Raw genomic sequence first — 7,633 nt, 5'->3', positions numbered from 1 at the left:
ATGCCAGTGGTAGGCAATGCAACCACCCTTTCTTCAGAGTAAGCTTCAACTTGGCTATCCTTTCCTTAAGCAAGCCGTTGAGTCTCTCACATATTCCATTTCCTTGCGGATGATAAGCCGAGGAAAACTTGTGCTTTATACCAAGCAACAAGCTGATCTGCTCAAATATTTGGTTCACAAAATGTAGACCATTGTCAGACCGTATTACCTCACATACTCCCTATCTAGGAAACACTTCCTGCACCAAAAATGTAGCTGCACAGGTGGAGTCTGGATGCGTACAGGGACCTGCCTCAATCCACCTTAAACAGGGACACACCACAAGAATCATGTAACTTTATCCATTACATACTTGAATCATATAGACCTGGTCGATATGCAAATGCTGAAAGGGGCCAAGGGGTCTCGGAATAACCCCCCTAACTGTGCGCAGTGTATGCCCAGCTGTGAATTTTTGACAAATTATACAGTTTGTCATAAAGAAGGCAACATTCTCTAGCAGATTTGGTACAAACCAATCTTCAGCAATCGTTGCCGCAAGGTTCTCCCTAGTTGTGTGCGCAGGGTATTGTAGCTGTTCCAGCGCCACCCTCAATAAGGCTACAGGCATCACCGGTTTACCAGTGCTACCCTGTCGCCACAATGCTTCAGAGGGGTTTAAAGAACACCCTCTTCGTTTCCACAAATCCTTCTCATCTTTGGGGTGCTTCTCCCTGAACCTCCATAAGCTGCGTTTTTGACAAATCGCCATATTTTTCAACCACATTCATCAACACAACCAGTTTTTCTTTTACATCAGGTGCTTCAAAAGACATTATATTCTCTGAGCATGCAGCGATTTACGCTTCATCGTCTGCTGTCTGGTTTTTGAGTGAAATAAAGTCTGTCTTTTTAGTGTGAGCTGCGCATTTAATGACTGCACTGGCCACTGGGAGTTGTAGTGCCTTGATAAGCCTGCCCAATAAGGCTGCATGCTGCATTGGCATGCCATCCGCTCAGAGGTAGCCCCTCCTTTTCCAATGTGCTAATCCTGCGTGCACTATTGACATCACATAGGCGGAGTCACTGTACACTGTTACTTCCTGGTCTGCATGATTCTCGAGCATGACAATCAGCACCATCAATTCGTCAGCTTGTGCTTAATAATGAGACGGGAGTCGTACACTTACCAATGTCTGAAACTCCCCATGTAGTAAAGGCCTTATATATGAACTGCTATCAAAGACAGATGCTCTGACATAATTGCATAATCCCAAAAATCTCTGCATGTGTTTTATCGTATGTGGTTTTGCAGTTTTCAAAATAGCCTCAGCCCTTTCTGGAGTAACTTTTTTTCCCTCATGTGAAATCAATTGGCCAATGTACAACACTTCTTGTTGACAATACTCTAACTTTTCTTTGTCAACCTTATATCCTTTGTCTGCAAGTATTATCATCTGCTGGACAGAATCGCATCTGCACTCTTCCTCTGTAGTACTGCAAACTAATATGTCCTCTACGTATTGCAGAACAACACTTTCAAAATCAATATTGTTCAAGTCCATCTGCAGGACTCTATTGAAAATCCATGGAGACTCACAGTACCCCTGGGTCAGCCAAGTGCTTTTCAATCTCATTTGTCTGAACGTAAATGACGTCAGATCCTGTGAGTCTTTGTGCAATGTGATTGAGAAAAATGCATTTTTCAAATCAATCACAGTGAAATATTGTGCTCCAACAGGTATATTACATAGAATTGTGAACGGGTTTGGGACTAGAGGGAACTCGGCCTCTACAATTTGATTTATTGGCCTCTAAGCTTGTATTAGTCTCCAAGACCTCCTCTTAGATTTGTTGATAGGATACAAAGCAGTATTACATGGTGACTCTGACGTCACTAAGATGCCCCGCTCCATCATGGTGGAAATTGTTTTGAAAATACCTTCATCTGCCTCTCGAGACATGGGATATTGTTGTGCTCGAGGTAAAATTGCTCCTGGTTTCAGTTTAATCTTCACTTCTCCAACCCCCTTCAATAGGCCTACATCATAGGGGCATGTAGCCCATAATGAAGCTTGCACTTTTGCCATATCTTCCTCAAAATACTCAGGACGTTGCTGTGCTACCATCATTTTGTGAGGTACCTCTCGTTTGATTGCTCTCACCCAATAAGTAATACTCATCTCAAATACTACTTCGTCATCAGATAGGTGATCGCCAAACATGTCCTCATCGGTGATGTCAGATAATCTGTATCCTTCTTCGATGGCAATCACTGTACACTATTGTCTGCCTTTGGCCTCGTTCCCATCAAGCAAAGCCATTTCACCTCGCACTATGGATGCTTGAAATTCCAAGGGAAATACTTGCCCTTCTTCTTCACGCATAGGTATTTTTGGTCTAAACAGAAATTCATCAGGTATTCTCATTGCTTTACTCCATTATGAAAAACTTCTGGCTCTAACGGTATTGCTCTCATGGCTACCTGTCCTGCAAATGCTCTAATAATCTCACACACATTTAAATAATGCATCCCTGGAGTTGAGCACAGTATGGGCATCATTATCAATCTGGACGTAGCCATGGTGCTATTAGCACCATGGCTGCCTCCAAACCGGGTTCCATTACCGGGTACCTGCAATGGGGACTTACCGGGTCATTCTGACATAGGAGGACCCGGTAAGTCCTCCTTGCAGGAACCATTCCCCATTCCCATTTGAGCCCCCATAGGGCTCAATGGGAATGGGGAGGGAGGTAACAACTGGCAAATTACAAGTATCCCGTTGTTACCTCCCTCTTCCCCTCGCGGGACCCGGAAAAGATGTCTGGTTTTACCAGACGTCTGATCTGGGTCCCGCAAAGGGAACCTCATCAGCAGCCCTGACAGAATGAAGGTGCTGGTCCCGTACCGGCCCTCTTCATTCCGTCAGCGCCAGGGTCGTAATGAGGCCCTATGTCTTCATCGGTAAATGAGATTGTCATATTGAGCTTTGTCATCAAATCTCGACCGAATATATTGGCATGTGTCTGCCTAGAATATAGCAGAGGCACATTCATATTGCATTCTCCTATAGAGACTGGTAACTCTTCAGTGAAAGGAGCTCGACTTGTAGCTCCTGAAAAGCCTTGAGTATTCATGGCGGTGCCAAACATTAAAAACTTTCCCTCACATATACATGAGCGTGTTGCACCCGTGTCTACTAGAAATGAAAAATGTTTGCCCCTTATTGTGGCGTCAACCCTTGGTTCCTCATGAGGTTTCGGCGTCACGGATAAGACTAAACACATCAAGTCCCCCAGTGAGCTGTCCTATTGCGGGCACAGACTCATTCTGTTACCTGAAAACGGATTCCCTCCACTAACTGTGACACTCCCTATTCTAGGTGTCGTTAGCTGCCCTGTACTTGTACTCTGTTGAATCTGCATGGGCGCATGCTGTGACTGCCCTTGTGGTTGAGCCCCTGCTACCTGCTGCATCTGCAAACCTTGCTGCACTCTCGCGCTTGCTGCTGTTGCATCGTTTGATTCTGAGTAAACCCATCATTATACTGCTGCGAATTTGCAGGCGGGTTTAAAATCTCCCCTCTCGAAAATTGGTCGTTTTGCACACACCCTTGACTTATACACATGCAAGCAAAATGCCCTGTCATCCCGCATGTCCAGCATAGGGGTGGCATCCTAACCTGCCCATCCTGTGTATTCTGACCGTCATTCTGCATGTATTGAAACCCACCTTTATTGTTCCTGAAAACCTCCCCGATTATTCTGCCAATTTCCTTGATTATTCTGAAAACCTCTTCCTCGAAATCCACCCCTTCCCCGCGGTGTAAACCCATTATTACTTTGATCGAACTGCCTCTGGTTATTCACTTGTGGCGTACTTGCATTCTGCTGTGGAGTTGGTCCATCTACTCTTGTTAACATTGTCCCTTCAATGGCATATTTAGACTGTTTTTTCTGCACTTATTTTGCCTCTTCGCCTTTCCGGGAATCATCTTTCTTGCAATTCTTCTCCTGAAAGAGCCTACAATAGGTTGCAATAGTCAGCTGAATCTCGGTCCATGGTTTGGCTTCAGTACCCACTAATTTCCTGAGCTGTTTCTGCACAGGTTCTGTAGCCCTTGGCATAATGTATGATAAAATACTGGTATAGATTTTACCCAAGATTTGCGCGTTTCCAAAGCCCAAGATTCCTGAAAATTTGGAATGTAAAACAACGGATCAAAACCGTCCTTCATCTTTTTCGTTATCATAGCTCCCATATCAGACACGTCCGAATATAGTACTCATAGTGCTTTCCAAACTGCTGCCCTAAAGTTATTGAATGGTGATCCATCATGAGCGGTGTTAACTATAGTCACATCAGGGTACCCTGCCCTCATCCATACGTCATCAGCTCTCTCACCAAGTATGGCGATAAGGAGACCTTTAATATCCCCTATGGCTAACGTGTTTCCTCCCGTCATTTTCGCTAACTCATGTATCCATTTCCCAGTGGCCGAAGTTCACATGGGGAGTTTACATCTTAAGTTATCTTTGTCCATCTGGGATCATGCTATATATTGTGGTCGGGCCCCTCATTTTTCCAATAAGTGAAACTGCGACGCCCCAAACTCATTCTCATCTCTCATCATTTTTCTGTCCAAGGCAGGAACGATATTACCACATCGCCTTCTACCAGGTAGCAATCTTAATCTGCTCACATAAGGCAGAGATTCTCCCCTTTCACTGTGGAATTGCCCCTTGGGTTGATCTGTGTCAGTGGTTCTGATTCCCTGGTTACAGGTGCGTTTAAATCTGACCATCTGACTTCTTTTTCCATTGAAAAACATCCCTCAGGGCCACACACATCCCTTCCCCCTGGAAGGTGTCTTTGTCTTTGTCTGACATTTCCTGTGCCCAACTTGTACAACTTCTCTCACCGTCATCTCTGCTCAGAGTCAGTCTATCTAAAGACAGCTCCTTTGACTCCGTACTACATCATGCTCCTTCTATGTCATACAACTGAGTACTTTTAAGTCGATCATTTTTCCCCTTCCCCTTTAACTCTTTCTGGGTATTCATTTCATTATATACTTTATCGATTGCTTCCCCAATGCTCCTTGAGTCAAACTCGTCTTCTAGATTTACTCTAGACAGGCCTGGTAATGACTCGTACTCTGGAAAACATTTCTCTATATCATCCCATGCTACTTCTGGCTCAGGATCTCTTATCTCCTTTTCCAGGCGCTCGAGATCGCGTGCCCTGTGCCTTCTTTTTTGTTCAAAATCATCATCAAATTCTCTTAGTTTTTGTGCTTCCTCTCTTACGCTGTCTTCCTCTTTTTTCTTCACATCCCTTCTCTCATTTGCCCTGTGTATCTCCTCATCTTTTCGCCTTTGTATTCTTTTATCCCTTATTTTCTGTTCCTCTGCTTCTATCCTTTTTTGTTCTATTGCTTCCTGCTCATCGATCGCTCTCTGTCTATTATCACGTTTTCTTTGTTCTTCTGCTCTCTCTTGTTTTCTCATTTGTTCTTCTTGGTACAGCTGCTCTCGTCTCTGCCTATCCTTCATCTTTCAATTGTTCCTCTCTTTCCTTCTCTTATTTGTCTTGGTATTCCCGTTGTCTTACATCCTCAATGCTCTTACCATCGAATTTTAATAAAATCTGACCACTCATCCATTCATTCTGTAAAAGCGCTACCTCATCAGCCTTGTCTCTTTCTCCTTTCCATCGTTTTATCTCTCTTCCTATATCTAGAGATGTACTTGCTCGATCACTCCCTTCCTTGTTGTGTCTCTCTTCGTCCCTTGGGACTTCAGAGATTACATCTTTCTTAGTATTTTCACCTCGCCTTCATCACTACTTTGCACAGGTGACTCATATGCCGGGTTACTATATCCTGTTGCTGCTTTAAGCTCCCTCAATGGATACAACCCATTGTCTTTCTTACTTCTGTCTCCTGTTTCAGCTGGGGCAGGAGGAGCAGAAGGCTCCTCACCCCCTCTTTGCATATATTAAGTATCCAATCTATAGGAGGCTCGTCCTCCTTCTCTTCTTGGTACATCTTCCAAAGTTCTAGACTAGCTAATCGCTTTTCTAGCTTCTTTCCTGTGTATGCTGCATGCAGATATGTCATCATATGCTGCAAGACTGCCTTCGATAGCGAGCCTCCCGGTGTCCACGGCATAAACATTTTATCTGCGGTTCCTTGAACCCATTCCGCATCTGTTTAAGCTTCGGTGCATGTTTCGGTAATTGTTTACAGAGATGCACAAGTAGAGTAATATACTCCATCCGTGACTCCTTTACCCTTAGCTTTTGTGTGGCAATTTGTTTTACTTTCCAATCACAGATTTTAAAACACGTTTCAGAAAAATATCATAATATTAGCGAGCACCAATCGTCACAAGCTCCAATCCCACTACTCACAATTTTTTACTTTAATCTTACTAAAAATAACCATCAGGTTCAATTCTAGTAAAAACAAATCATTTTTTCCGCTTATGACATCATTGTTCATAAAACCACATAAAACAAACAGACAGATTCAACCGATTACATAGATTTCTTATAATTCTCTACTTAACACTTATTAACCCTATGCAAATACTCCGACTGGAGTTTAAGTTACCCCTTTGGTCCCGTATTAAACCGGGAATGTATCCTAGGATTCCGCTATGGAACTTTGGGGTCAAACTTCTTCTGTTACATCATAAAAATGCATGCCAGGGCGTATTCTCTCACCGTGGCCACTCTCACAATTTATATCATTGCTTGGCCACACTCAAGTCAATATCTCATTCCCCACATATATTATACACTTACTCTCACGTTATATTTTATCCCACCTCCCTCCGTTACTCTCTTTTTTCTTCACTCATCCCCCATGCTTTTGACAGCTTGCTCAGTTTTTTACTCACCGATATTCTCTTTTCCTCTTCTGACTCTCGAGATCGTCCGCCTTTTTTACTGCCTCTTCAACCTTCCGATCGATCCGCTTCGTGTAGACGTGGGAGGGAATTCTATCTGAAGTTAGGCGACCCATCACACCTAGTCTTGCAAGACACTTGATTGGTTTTACACTAGCCACTATCTACGGGGAGCTTCACGTTCTTTCACTGAATGGCAAAGGTTGTTTGATATTACCGAAACTCTAAAGTTTACTCAGATCGATGGATCTTAAACCATCCTCTTTCTGCTACCAAGTGATCTGGATATTCCCAGCCCCTTTGATGGGCAGCAATTTCATTTGAGATGGATGGGGATGCAGATCTTACTCATACACCAAATAATAGAGCCGACTCAGGAAGTTGACAAAAGTAAGACTGTTGTAATATCAATTATCTAAAACAGGGAGCATAACGAACACCAACACAAATGCTCAATCTTCAACTCTCAAAGCATTTAAGAAATGTATTTATTTTTATAAGCAAAATGTGTCATCACTGATGTCTAACCTACGTGTTAGCAACGTCATCCTATGTGGCAAACTCCAAAAACCTAATGGAGGGAGTGATTGCTTCTAAGTGAATATCTAAGTATATGATCCATACTAGTCAAATAAAGTGTAACCATGTCATTGGTTACTTAACATTAGGTGGGGTAACTAAGGCCTCCACTTTAATTGACCACTATCAACGTCACTAAATACACAACGTCCAATTGTTT

This window comes from Ambystoma mexicanum, chromosome 6p, assembly GCF_040938575.1.
Source record: "Ambystoma mexicanum isolate Mex_15411 chromosome 6p, UKY_AmexF1_1, whole genome shotgun sequence".
NCBI lineage: Eukaryota > Metazoa > Chordata > Amphibia > Caudata > Ambystomatidae > Ambystoma > Ambystoma mexicanum.
The sequence above is the reverse complement of the archived record's forward strand: the minus strand, read 5'-3'. Positions refer to the sequence as shown.